Genomic DNA, 15,158 nt, shown 5'->3' with positions numbered 1-15,158 from the left:
CAAGCCAGGGAGGAAAGGGAAACGTTGAAACCCACTGTGCGATCCCACTATATGCTTTTAGGCTCTTTTTCACTTGAGCAATACCTTATAACTGTCACAAAGCCATTTCATAGGTTTTTATTGATAAAGTTTAGATTTAATTTTCAATTTGATTAATTTTTATTTGGGCAATTATCCTCCTCGGGTCAAACCAGATTTAGCCACCCCTTGCACTTGTGATCAATTTTCAACCCAAGACACAATGCACTTTGTAATGTTTTGCGGGCATTTCTCGGACATCAGAAAAAAATACCTGCGGCCTATTCTGAGGGAGGCTGGCTTTGCACAAGTGAGGCCGGCACTAGTTTTCCTTCAGTCTTTGAGCAGCATCCGCATTACATTCTGTGTGGCCAATTTTTTAGTGGCGGCTTCCAGGATCAAATTACATATTGCCCCACGGCCTGTGACATAATGAACTTTTAACCATGTCATTTGTGTGTTTTTATCCTTTTGACCCATTGTATTGCTTGAGTTGACTATGAAAATGTATCAAATTATTTTATATGTGTACAAAAAATGTTTTTATGCCTTTTATGATTTTATAAATCGAATAAAGAGTATTTGACTGACTGACTGACTCCCTCTCTAATGAGTTTTCAGATCAGTGCCTTAACGTCCCCATTTTCTACCCCCTCGGGAATCTTTAGAAATGTCTAATTATTTCTTCTGGACTGAATCTCTAGTCTCTCGATGTCCATCTGGAGAGTTCTATTCTGGGCCTTAAGGGTCTCTAAGCCCTTCTCGTGTCGCTGTCTAGCCCCCGAGAGCAAAGTTACGTCCTCTTCCAATATGGTAGTCCGTTTACAAACATCATCAAGTTTAGCCTCTAGATTGGAACATTTTTCGTGGATGCTTTTTTGGTTTGCTTCCGAGATTTCGAATTTAGATAGAATATCCTCTCTCAGGTTATGTAAAAATGCCTCCACCTGCGAGATGTTTCCATCTGAGCCAGCTAACACTCCCTCCTGGCAGCTACCACCACTATTCTCAGCTGCTTCAGCATCCATAGAAGCGGACAAATCATGCACTGTTGGTAGAGGGCTTTGATGAATTAATATCTCCTTTTCGGGCAGTGTTTGGTCCTCATCTTCTGGGCCACTTGTTAAAACAGTGTATCTGTTTTTCACGGGTACTGTAGCAGATACCGATACCGATTGTGGTGCCGTATCCAGAGTTATAGGTTGTTTAACAGGAGCAGAGGTAGAGGTAGAGGTAGAGGAGAGGGAGGGAGACTTAAGATCGGCCATCTTCTCCATGATTTTAAAATATGATTTTAATGAGGGAGTGGGTTTTGGTTGAGATAGAATAACATTTTGGCAACCCCGTTTTTTTGGCTCCCCTACTCTAGGAGTGAGAGCAACTACCTCTGGACCCACCGGGTTATTCAAAAGAAGTCCGTTTTTTTGTAGAACGAGATTGGACCGTAGTTGATATCTGTTCCTAGCAGATGATACTGTGGATGCCCCTTTATCACTCTCAGTGTCTGACGCCTCAATTACTTTAGGGCAAACTGATTGCGATGAGTTTGGGGCTAATTGAGTGGCTAAGTCCATTCCCCTGCGCCGCAATGGCCGGGTGGGGGCAAGGACAGAGTCAACCCCAAGTAATTCATAATGACAGCCTCCTAAATATTTATCGCCTTCCAATCTTCCAATATCAAACGTATACACAGCTCTTTCTGCGACCTGTGTAATGCAGCCCCGCTCTTCCCTGACTGACCGTAGAGAGTTGCAGTTATAACTGGAAGGTGCGCGGAGATTAATCCTAGCAAGCACCGACCTCGTCCTCCGCCATAAACTTGCCCGACATCCTCATTGACACAGCGGTTCCTCCCCAACGACGATTCTATTCACCGCCTCGACCTCCAGAGACTCCGGAACAAACGCCACTCCCATTGGGAGAGAGCAACACACCACAGGGTCCTAACGCCATGCACACTCGATCGCAGTTGCAGTAGCAGCGGGGAAAAGGTAAAAAAACTGGAAAAAGCATTAGAAATAAGCCGCTAAAGCCATAATGAAAGTTTCACGCATCCGCTCACCGATTAGTTGCCGTCATTGCACCGCGCTGAGATCGGGAATCCACAAACAGACCTGAGCTCCCCGCAGCCGGCGTCAGCCTGCCGCCATGTTCCTCCCGCTCGCAGTCTGTGTAGAAATTCTTCCTAAGCTGGTTTCAGACCACAACCCCTTAATATTGGAATTAACTCTTGGTATTCACACAATGGAGAAGAAACAATTATGGTCTTTTGAGAGGAATTTATTGATGGATGAAAAGTATTGCCAACACATCGTTAAAGTAATACAGGAATTTTTTTAATTTAATAAAAAGACCGCTTCGAATCAGATTGTATGGGACGCTTTTAAGGCGATAGTCAGGGGGGAGACCATTAGTTGTTCTAATGGTAGATGGAAGGAAAGGATAGCTAAGCATAAGGATGACTATGATTTGGTTATGGAGGCAGAACATAATTTATCTAAAGCCATTAGACTAGGCCAAGATATCGGTACCGCCCAGAGAGACCTAACAGTTAAAAGAGCTATTGCCTATTCTAATATTGCAGACCATTTGCCCTTAAATATAATCAATATAAGGAGCAAGCGTACGAATTTAGTGAAAATACGGGGAGAATTTTAGCAAAAAGGCTGCGGCAGAAAACAGTCTTCAAAGAGATTGAAAAAGTGGTGGATTCAAATGGTATTTTGCAAGACACAAAGGGAGGTGTTTTGGAAGCCTTCCATAAATTCTATCAAGATTTATATACAGCTTCCTTAGAAATGACTTCAGTTGGACCCCGGGTCACAAATTATTTGAGCAATTTGGAATCTACTAGACTTACAGAAACGGAAAGAGAACTGTTATCCACACCCATAACTTGGGATGAAATTGAAAAAGCTTTATTAGGTTTGTCCCTTGGTAAAGCTATGGGGCCGGATAACATTCCGCTTGAATTTTACCGTACTTTTAGAAAGTTACTTAATAAAGAGTTTCTTGAGGTATTTCAACAGGCATTTTAAAGTAATCCTCCAGACTCATGGTCTGAAGCGATTATTGTTATATTTAAAAAGAAGGGAAAGAAAGAAACTGAGATGGGGTCATATAGAACAATTTCACTTTTAAATGTGGACAGTAAAGTCTACTCAAAAGTGTTAGCTAATAGACTGAATACTATGATGTCAAATCTAGTTTCAAAAAGACAACATGGTTTTATATCTAAGTGTGACACCACAGATCATGTAAAAAGAATTATCTCTCTCCTCGATTGGTCTCAAGAAACTAACTCCCCTGTCGCGGTTGCCCTGCTAGACGCGGAAAAAGCCTTTGATAGGGTTTCTGGGTATTTTTTATGGCTTATCTTAGCTTGGAAGGGATTTTCAAGGGACTCTATCAAAGCAATTCAGGCGTTATACTCTAGACCGATGGCGTCAATTCGGATAGCTGGGGATCTCTCTAAGAATATTGTAACAAAACGAGGGACGAGGCAAGGGAGCCCTTGCTCCCCCTCCTATTTTCTTTATATATTGAACACTTTTTAAATAAGCTAGAGGCAGAAGTTGGAATTACTCCAGTTCAGATACATCGGGTAGAGTATAAAATATTCGTATACGCGGATGATATCGCCATAGTAACATCAGATATAAAAGCTTCACTACCAAAAATAGTGGAGGCAGCTGAGAAATTTGGTGAGTACTCTGGCTATAAATTAAATATCTCTAAAACGCAGCTAATTCATTCAGAAGCTGGTCGTCCAATTGATATGAGTTTTGCATCTGAAGCTCTTTATTTGGGCATTAAAATTTCTGCAAAAGTGGATGAAATAGTACGGCTAAATGTAGACCCTATTTTAGGCTCGGTGAATAAAATGCTGGAGAGGTTGAATAATCTTCATTTGTCGTTATGTGGCCAGAGTGATGTTTTAAAAATGTTAATTTTTCCTAAGTTTTAGTATTTATTTCGCACAATCCCTCTCTTCTTTCCCACATCTTTTTTTGTTAAGGCTGATAGAATGTGCTCAAGGTTTCTCTGGAGCTATCGTAGATCGAGGAGAGCGATGAAGTGGTGCATATTACCTAGAGAGAGAGGGGGATGAGGGATTCCTAGCTTCCGTTTGTATTACTGGGCAGCCTTACTAAAACATATGGGCATTCTGATTAATCAAGATATCATAATAGAAGAAGCAGTCAGGCCATCAATGTATGAAATGGTATTTGGTGAAGAGGCCAAGCAATGCTTGGTTCGAGAAATTGAGCCCAGCTATTATAAAAAGACAAAATTCAAAATTCTGTGGGCTGAATATGAAAACTGGAAGAAAATTAAAAGTAGGTTAGGTTTGAGTCTAAATTTGAATTATTATACACCTCTTAATAGTTGCCTCTTATTACCAAGTATTTTAAGGGATCAGGTAATGACCAGGTGGCGTATAGCAAGAATACGTATATTAGGAGACCTATTTCAGGGAAATCAGATGGTTTCTTTTTTGTATTTACAGCAGAACTATAATTTGGCAAGGACAGACTTTTTAAATATCTTCAACTAAGAAGTTTTCTGGATCAAAGGAAAATACAAAAGCAAATAATGATTGAAAAAGTTAGCATCATTGAAGCAATTAGAACAAAAACTAAAATTGATACAATCTATCAACTCCTTGTCAAAGAGTCAGATGATGATTTAGTTGTATGGGAGGATAAATGGCAAAGAAAATTGTCTATCGTAGGTTTGGACTTGGCAAGAGAAATTGAACTATCGAAAGTTTTATTTAATGGGCCTTTAAAAAGTCAGCACTTTATGTCATTATTTGACCTATATTATACGCCGGCGAAGCTGGCCAAATGGAAGTCTGTAAAAGGGGATAAAGGCAGCCGGTGTAGTCTTAGTGCTGCAGATTAGGCTCATATGGTTTTTTTGTGCCCTAAGCTGAATAAGTTCATTATTGATGTGGAATATTTTTTTAATGTCAGTTCGGGGATACAGGTTCAGTTATCAGTGGAATTGGTAATCATGGGTCGTCAGACAAACGTAACTAGAAATAGGACAGTAGCAGTGGAGGGATTTTTATTTATTTGTATGTCAATTTTCCGTTTGTGTGTTACAACTCAATGGTTAGATGTCGAACCGCCAATTTTTAGTAATTGGCAATCTAGGCTACTTTCTATATTTTATTTAGAGACTGCTGTATACAAAACAAAGGGAATAAGTAAAAAGCTATTCGGCCAGAAAGTATGGTCTCTTTTGGCCAATTGGCTGTGAATCTATGTATTAATGTATTTTGATGTACTCTTATCAAAGTGGGAATTTATGTTGTAAATGATGAGATTTGGCTGTCTGCTGACCTAAATAAAAAAATATTTAAAAAACAAAAAACAAACAGCCATGTACCTACCCCCTCCTTGCTGCTGTCCCTCCTGCACCTGCCTATGGAGGTCTGGAAAGACCACTGCCAGGACCCGGAGCATCTGGGGGGTGAGGTGGCCTCTTCCACCATGCCGGCGTGGTGCCTCCATCTTCAGTTGGACCCAGGCGATATGACGGGTCCAGCACCGGATGTCTTGCCACCTCTCCCGGATGTTCCTCAGCTTCCGGCGATGGCCCCCCGCACTATTGACAGCCCTGATGATCTCCATCCATATCTCTCCCTTCTCATAGGCAGATACCTGTCATGAAGACCAAGTGAAACAACATCAGTACACCTGCTCCATGTCCCAGAGACACACACTTGCACATCATTGACAATGTGAATAGGGCATAGGATCCTGACAGGACTTGCATCATTGTCCATGTGAATTAGGCATATGGGCAAACCCCAAACACAACATGCCTTTGAAAGGCAACATATGGGCTTTGTAGGATGGGGGAATCTGTTTTCTTGGTTCAAGGCTGCCCGTAAATACTGTATTTTGGGGGTTTATTTGGGATCTCCAAGTCAGTATCCAATGAGCTACTGACCTTAGGGTGACTACACCCTTGGTGTGCTCACCGCATGTGGGGGAGTGGGCACAATCCCTGATCCTGAATAGAGAATGCCTACCATCTACAAGATGACAGGAACTGAAGCTTGGACTTCACTTCAACTCCTCCAACTGAGGGGTGGAGTTGACATAGGTGTGCACACCCTCTGGACTGTTCTAATTTTTCCCACCTCTCTTACTGCCGAAAAGGCGGGGAGATTGAAAAGGCGGCCGGGCCTGCTACTGATAGCAGAATAGGCTGGTGGTCAAGTTACAAATGCGACTAGGCCTGTAAAGCTCTCCTGCCATGAATGGCTCTTCTTGACCTGGGGGAGGTGTGACCACCTCTGCCCAGGAAAGCCTTTGTTTCTGGGCTCTGTGGTCAAAGGCTCCCACCCCAGGGGTCCAGAAACACGTCTAGCAGTGGGAGGCTGGTGTTTACTAGGATGCCCTCTGAGTACATGGTATAATAAATTCCACACTGGCATCGGTGTGGGTTTTTATGCTATGAAGTTTGCTACCACACTTCCCAGAATTCAGTAAAGCCATTATGGTGCTGTGGAGTTCGTAACGAAAAACTACCAGCCCATATACTCTTTATGACTTTCCTGCACTTATAATGTCTAAGAATGGACTTAGACACTGTATGGGGTACAGTGCTCATGCAACTGTACCCTCACCAGTGTTATAGTGCACCCGCTAGAGGGGTGTCTGACCTATACCATAGGCAGTGGGTTGCCGGCATGGAACCCAGAAATGTGTGCCATGTCGACTCTTCACTTTCACCAAAACATGCAGCCTGCAATTTCAGTGTGTGTGTGTGTGTGTGTTAAGGTACAGGACCTCTAAGGATGGCACAATATGTGCTGCAGACCTTCGAAGTCTTTCCTGGTCATAGTGGCCTTAGTACCCATGGTTCCGTTAACAAGGAACTTACATTTGGCTGGAGAGGTGCCAATTGGGGGTACAAAGGTACGGTTTTGGAAAAGAACACAGGCCTTGGGAACCTGATTGGCAGTGACCCAGGGCACATCAAGTCAAAGTGCATCAGAAATCTGGCAACAAGTGAGAGGTTACTGCAACAGAAACCCAGCTTCTTACACAAGCCCCCACCTGCCCAAAGGCCAGGAGACTCAGCCAAACTGGGGAGAGTCTTCCCAGTCTTTTTTTCAGGCAAGGAAGAGTAGAGAAACCCAACTTCCTATAGTAGGAAAATGTATAAATTTTTTCTATACTCAAGAAAAAAAATAGTTTACAGAGTGCCACAGTAATGCCTACAAAGTACCATGGTACTTACCGGAAAAATAAAAAAATAAATATGTGAAAATAAAGAATACACAGGATTTTTCTTACACAATTTTTTAAATAAAATTCAGTAGTGCAGCACGTTATAAGTAGTATTGCAATGCTGAATTATTATTCTTTTTTGAAGTAAAAAAAGAAATGTTAATTGCACAACCAGTTTGGAACACTGTAAAATATAGTGTAGTACAGTGTATTTTTCAATTTTTTACATATGTATTTGTTTGTAATTTCTTTCAAGTTCCACTGTATTTCCAAGATGGTACCTTAGTACTCTGTGATTTTTTTTAAATATCCAGAAACGTATAATTTGCCATACCTAGTACCACTTTTTTAAACTGGTAGTAGATTACCCAGAACATCATGCAATCATATACTGCTTTGTCATTAACAAGTACCGCAAAATTACTGTGAAATTTAGTTGTGTTTCACGGCCTTATATATCACTAAGTTTAAATGATTTATAACTTTTAAAATGTATTCACTACTTACCTACAAACAAGTAAAAAGTGTATTGAAAAGGAATGTTTCAGGAAGAAACAGTTTTTGGACCCCCTGATTTCTTTGCACACCCTTGACCAAACAACATGAAACTGCATCATCTGCCAATGTAGAAAAAGCAATAGGTCTGCAAAGGTTCGTGGAGAATCATCAAAAAGGCATACATTTATTAATGCTCAAATATCTATGAAGTCCCTAACTCAGGGGATCCTAACTATAACTACAGGGTGTCTACCACCACTCTGTAATACATCTCATGAAATGTCGGTATTGAAAGTATTTCATGACAAAAGAAACAGTCCATGTGTGCACCAAAAAAGAGTGGACCAAAATGATAACAACACACAAAAAGAGTACAAATTGATAGCCCTAGTTAAGACTCATCAGACAGGTATAGCTTGGTTCCCATGACAAAGAGAATGTCCATGTCAGAAATGGGGTTACCAATTCTACAGGGGGTAGCATGGAGCAGAGCGGGCAGGCCAAACTTCAGAGGACACATGTGAAGCATCCACGCAGTACCCACAGACGACACACCAGGCACACTACAAAAGAGACACGACACTGCTTCTGGTTGGAAAAAGAATACGTTTTGTATTATCTCCAACCTGCAAAGGTAAACACAATAATAGCAGTAATCACAAAAGGGCGCTAACTGGCGCTAGGGCAATGAATGCAAGGGAGAATATTTACAAGGAAAAATGGGAGAAATAAGATAAAGGGTTCAGGAAGTCCATTAGTGTCCAGCTGAAATAAAAAGAATGTTATCAAATGCATAAAACATAGGGTCAATATTGCAGGGCAAACACAGGCCTTAATCCTTAGTAGTAGGCTTTTAGCATACAAGGAAACATTAGGCATAAACATAAACACAGCCGGCCTGGCATTAGCACCTCCTGCAAAAGAAAAATGCGACACCTAGCGTCAACATCAGGCCTCAACATGCCATAGACCCAAATCATGAGGCCGGGAACACTGCTCATAAAAATGGCATAGAACATCAGCAATATCACTGTGAGGGGAAGAAACACTAGGCATCAGCCTTTGGGCATGTCAGCATGAAATAAAACATTAGGCAGGAAGGCACATCATGCATGAATTCATTAGGCCAGTAACACTGTGCGTATAAACATAGCCTAAACACCTTGGGGCAGATTTATGAGGCACTTGCGCCACGTTTACGCCGCTGTTGCGTCACGCAAGGCGGCGTAAACGTGGCGCATCCCTACGAACGATTTACAACGTGACACATCTAGGCAGATGCGTCACGTTGTAAAGCCCTGCGCCACTTGTGGGCGTTCCGGCGCAGGGTGGGCGTTCCGGGGCAGGTGCGCCTCGCAAAAGTGGCTGAGTGAAATCTATAAGATTTCACTCAGTCACTTTCAGGCCAATGCTGCGTCAAAAGCCTGCGCCTGCTTGAAGCAGGCGTAGGTCTTGACGCAACATTGTGGAGATGGGGCACCCCCGAGCCTTGCTGGAGCTGCGTCGCGCTTGCGACGCAACTCCAGCAATGCGTCACCTTTACGGCACAGATGCGTCACGCATCTGTGCCGTTTTTGCCCCATGGTGCGCCGCATCATAAATGCGGCGCACCAAGGGTGGCGGAGCTGTGGCGCACTGTGGCGCATGTTAACTGGCGCATCCCTGGGGATGCGCCAGTTAACATAAATCTGCCCCCTTGGGCTTAAACTCATGCAGGTAAGTACACCAAAGGCCTAGAAATGTAAGAGGCATAAACTACACAGGTACGCAGTAGACTCAGGGACTGTAACATTTCCTAAATCCGTGCGCCAGAGACAACCTTTCCTATGCACCCGGTCAGCATCAACCACGTTTCCGGCTCAAGGACAGGCTGCAAAGAACACTCCCCTAGCCAGGGGTTAACTTTAGCACCAAAAGAAAATAGTATGAAGGACACCGGCCACTGCAGGGGGCTAAACAGAGCTTGTAGACGCTGGCTGTAAGAGACAGCAGTCCTGGCATAAGACAGTTCTTCCCAATAAAACAGTTCCTTCAGGCCAAGCAGCACTTCTGCCGCACAGCGCTTGGGGGCACAGTCCTCCTAATACAGCGCTTAGGAACCAACAGTTCAGGCAGTAACACTTCCAGCAGTGCAGCGCTTTGCAGGGCAACAGCGTCTTCACGGCACAGCGCTTTAGGGTTCTAGCGCTTAGAGTACACAGCAGCGCTCACAGCGCTTGTGCCAGCAGCAGTTCCCAGGGTAATACAGCGCTTCATAGGCCTTCACCATCCCCACTGCAGCGTGGCCCTCCTCCTACACAGCAGCCTGAACTCCTGGAGTGGGGCTTCCACTAGCCCTGGGGACAGTAGAGGGGTTCTAGATGGGTGCAGGGTCCAGCACACAGGCCCAAGTGGTGGTATCCCCTGGCAGCAGGTCCCCTCACATGTCCTTGCTCTGTCTCTGCCCATGACATCTCTACTGCTCTCCCTATACCAGAAAGGCTGGAAGCTTCTAGAAGGTCCCTCAAAATGCTGGGATTGCTGCGTACCAGACAACTAGACCGCTTACCCACCTCAGACAGGCAAACTAGTTCTAACTGGCTCAGGGGGAGAATTAGAGCACCCTGGGTGCAAGGCTTTCCCTCCAAATGCAGGGGTGGCTGGGTACCTAACAACTAGACTGCTAACCTCCTGCAGTCAGGTGGCACAACGCATAGCCTTGGCAGCCATTTTAAATGCAAAACACAAATGCAGCATTTCACCAGGGTACATGTTTACAATGGGGGAAAATAAATGTACACACCGTTGCATTGCATTTAATATTACACAGGGCTTCTCATACTTTACATGGCCTATTCAGTAACCTTTACCATGGGGGAGACATCCTACATGTTGGGGGGTGAAAGCGAATAATTTGGGGAAAAGGGCCAAGTCCAACAGTCCAGATATGGTTTCTATGACACTTTGTAACTGGAACAAATCTTTACCTGTATTGGAAAGCTTCTTGGCAGTCCCTTATTAAGGAACTATGACCTCTTCTGCATTTTATTTAAGGCTAATCCTGCTTCTTTTGTTTGTTGGAAATTCCCACACACCAGGATTCTCAACCTAGTCTTCCACCCCATACAGATTCTGTGTCTGTGACATCATCAGACATTGCCAGGTAGCAGAAATGGAAACATAACAAGCAGATGATTGTTTACAGTGTCATGATGGCTCCATTGCTGTTGCCTAGGAACTGGGGATGAGAGTTCTAGATCTCAGGCACAGTGGTCACTTTCCTTGGAAACTTGGAAAGAGGCGGTTGGAGCTGTGCTAGCTTGTGAGAACTGCAATTTCTTTCAACACTGACATTTATTAGTGTGTTTGGATACTACTACTACTGGTAAGTTCATTTGTGTATAGATTGTTTAACTGAGGGTCCTATTAAGAGTACATGGATTATATACTCAGTCAAAATGGGACAGATACTTCTTCCGCCATATTACATGTGCCTTAGACTACTATACACTTGGAATATGATGGCTGGGACTTCTGTTACATTTTGACTCTAAATCATTATGTTCATATTTAACTAAAATAGAATTTAGACACTGTTCTACTTCTGAAGGCCTATGTATTTTCAGAATCCATGCGCACTTACACACACACATACTGGGGACAAAAGATGAGACTTTATGTTAAAGTTCAGGGATGAGGGATTATGCAATAGGGGAATAGATGTGAGGGTATGGGGTTTGACATTTGTGGTTTTAGGTAATGGGTATAACAGTTAAGGTGCTGAGGTACAGGTTTAAATTGTAAGGGCTTTGGGTATAATGTTAAGGAGTTAAAGGGTAGGAGTTAGAGTGATGACAGTTACAGACGATACAGTTTGATATTGTTTGATGTATGGTATAATTATTGACAATTCTGGGTGTAGAGTTAGTGGGTTAAGGGAATAGAGTGAAAAAAATCGGAAAATTAGGTATAGGGACAGAAGTATGGCTTAAGTATTTAGGGGATCTTTTTAAGGTTATCAGGGAGAGGATTCAGGGTGTGGGTTACGGGATTAAAGAAACCCTGCTTTTATATTTCTTTAATAATAAAGATGGAAATGTTTTAGATATGAAGTACGCTATGAGTGTTTAGTGAATGTATTGCCCATCTGTAAGAAAAATATGCAGGTTCACTATTCACAAGTAACATTGCACTCAATTCATCTCAATGTGAAACACATGACTTTACTGGTAATTCAATTAGAAGTGTTGCAAAATAACTGGACCTATTTCGCAGTAAACAATGTGAATATCAAGGTACAAACACTCACACACACACCCCTTGAGTACAGAGTTTTATTGTTATCTAAAATAGTTTCTATGACAAATGTGTACGTCTCTCCAATCTTCTTCTTTCTCAGCTTTCAATTAAGTACCCAAAGATATTTGGGTACTTAATTATTAGATGATTTCTCACTTCGTAAAAAGATTATGATTTATGTTTCCATGTTTAATTTTGTGATTGATTATATATATTCTTTTGTATTTTTAAAACATCTAAACATGCATTAATTGAGCGTGAAGTGTTGTAAGTGTTAGGGGCTGAAGGCTGTAAATGGTATGCTTTACCTAATTTGGGAAATTCTTTTATCATCAAACATTCCCTTAGTGATTTAGAGTTGTTGTTTTTTTTTAAATGAAAACATATTTTTGGTGATTTATTGCCCACAAAATTCTATAGGCATCTATTCTTGCATTGCTATTGCACACATTTAGGTTTTCTGATTAGTTTTGTTTTTTGCTGCTCAGTTGGGCTGAATTGTTGTTAATAAACTCTGCTCCTCCTTCTGTTCATGTGAGTCTAGTCCTTGAGGACTCCCAAGTTGTACATACTTGGTATGAACCTGGGTAGTGTTACAGAACAAGAGGAAAACCTACAGGCTGTGGTGAAGTGGAAGAAGGATTACTTGTGTTCTGTTCAAATACTATTTACCATCTAGAGCTATCTAATAAATGGTTACAATAGGGCTGGGCTTGTATACCTATCAAAGAGAAAAAAAGAATAGATGCTTTTGAGGTATTTTTGCAGCTAATCAATGTCAGTGGTGATGGTTTCATATCTGTTCTTCAGCCTTACAACCTGCCAAAATATTAATATTCAGTGAGCCGGTAATATTTCTTCTAGATGTTATGACCAGGAACAGAATGAGGTGGTGTTCAACTTGGCCCTGTATGCAAGGTCAACCCAGATTTTTTCCTTCATTTGCTGAACCCGTTTTTTGTTAGATTTTAGGACTCTGCGCACTTTGCTCCTGCTAATCAGTGGTAAAGTGATTTTGCTCTCACATCAAAACAGGGTAAAACTGGCCTAAGCCTGATTAATTACATTTACTTTACATGTGGGACCCACGTTTATTGGACTAAATGTACACAGGGCTTGGATATTATATGCTACTAGTGGGCTGTAGAAGTTTTTGTGCCCCCCCACATCAAAAACATTTTTGGATAGGCAATGTTGATGTTGCCTCACCACGTTTTGTGCCCTTGCATGTCACGGGTACTTGGGCCTCCCACACAAGTGGGGAACGCTGGGTGGTAGGAAATATGTGTGAGCCCGGTGATGCCACCCGTTCCCACACAAAAATGTATGAACAAACTTTTTCAGCTAAAATTTGGGTTTGCAAGGGATTCTGGGTAAGGGAAGGCTGGGGGATCCACGCAAGCCATATCTTCTTGGAAGCCCCCGGGTGTCTACTTTTTAAAAAATATGTGGCTTGGTAGGTTTCCCTAGATGGCCGCAGAGCACGGGGCCAAAAGCCCCAGTGACCCCCTTTGCAAAAGCAGGTGTTTTTGAGATAGGCATTTTTGATGTCGTCTCACTACGTTTGGGGCCCTTGCCTCTCGCAGGTACTTGCGCCTTCCACAACAGTGAGGCACCATTTTTATTGGGAGACCTGGGGAAACACTGGGTGGTAGGAAATTTGTGTGAGCCTGGTGATGCCACACTTTCCCACACAAAAATGTGTGAAAAACAGTTTTTTTTTCAGCTAAAATTGAGGTTTGCAAGGGATTTTGGGTAAGGGAACGTTGGGGGATCCACGCAAGCTATACCTCCTTGGAAGCCCCCGGGTGTCTGGTTTTCAAAAATATGTGGGCATGGTAGGTTTCCCTAGATGGCCGCTGAGCACGGGGCCAAAAACCCAGGTGACCCCCCCTTACAAAACTAGGTGGTTTTGAAATAGGCAATTTTGATGTCGCCTCACTACGCTTGGGGCCCTTGCCTGTCACAGGTACTAGGGCCTCCCACACAAGTGAGGCACCATTTTTATCGGGAGACCTGGGGGAATGCTGGGTGGTAGGAGATTGGTGTGAGCCTGGTGATGTCACACTTTCTCACACAAAAATGTGTGAAAAGGCAGATGTTTTCAGCTAAAATTGAGGTTTGCAAGGGATTCTGGGTAAGGGAACATTGGGGGATCCACGCAAGCCATACCTCATTGGACTCCCCCGGGTGTCTAGTTATCAAACATTTTTGGGTTTGGTACTTTCCTAAGATGGCAGACGAGCCTGGAGGATTCAGGGTAGGAGAATGATGGGGACCCAGGCAAGCCGTACCTCGCTATACTCACCCGGGTGTCTAGTTTCAAGAAATGTGCGGGTTTGGTAGCTTTCCCTAGATTGCCACCGAGCCCTGGACCAAAAAATCATGGGACCCCCCCTTGCAAAACCAGGTTGGTTTGTGATAGGTAATTTTGATGTCGCCTCAATAGGTTTTGGACCCTTGCCTGTCGCGGGCACTAGGCCTGCCCACGCAAGTGGGTACCATTTTTCTCTGAAGACTTTGGAGAATGCAGGGTAGGTGGAGGTGGAATTTTGTGGACCCACGCAGATTCCAGTACTTTCCACCACAGAAATGTGAGGAAAATGTGTTTTTTTGACAAATGTTTAAGTTTTGCAAGGGATTCTGGGTAATAGAACCTGGTGGGAGCCAGTCAAGTCACCCCATCCTGGATTCCCCTGGGTGTCTACTTTTCAAAAATGTACACGTTTGCTAGGTTTCCATATGTGCCACTTGGGCCCAAAATCCACAGGTAGGCATATTGCTATAAACAACTAGTCGGCTTTCTGCTGCCCGGGAGGGGATATTGGGGGGGTTGCCCCATTATGCCCCCAAGGGTGGCAGAAAGACTGTGGATATTTTTTTTGGGGGGTGGGGGCATTGGTATGCCCATTCTGGGCAGCCACCACCCCCATGCACAAAAAAAGCCAGCATAATCGTTGGTGACTAGTGGCTTTTTGCCCCCTGCCCCCAGATGGGGCAAATTAGGGGCTAATGCCCCCATCTGCCCCCCCCCCCCAGGGGGGCAGAAAGCCTACTATATGCAAGGGATTTTTTCGGGCAAATTTTAATTAGGGTGGGGGCTGCCCAAAA

This window comes from Lissotriton helveticus, chromosome 9, assembly GCF_964261635.1.
Source record: "Lissotriton helveticus chromosome 9, aLisHel1.1, whole genome shotgun sequence".
Taxonomy (NCBI): Eukaryota; Metazoa; Chordata; class Amphibia; order Caudata; family Salamandridae; genus Lissotriton; species Lissotriton helveticus.
The sequence above is the reverse complement of the archived record's forward strand: the minus strand, read 5'-3'. Positions refer to the sequence as shown.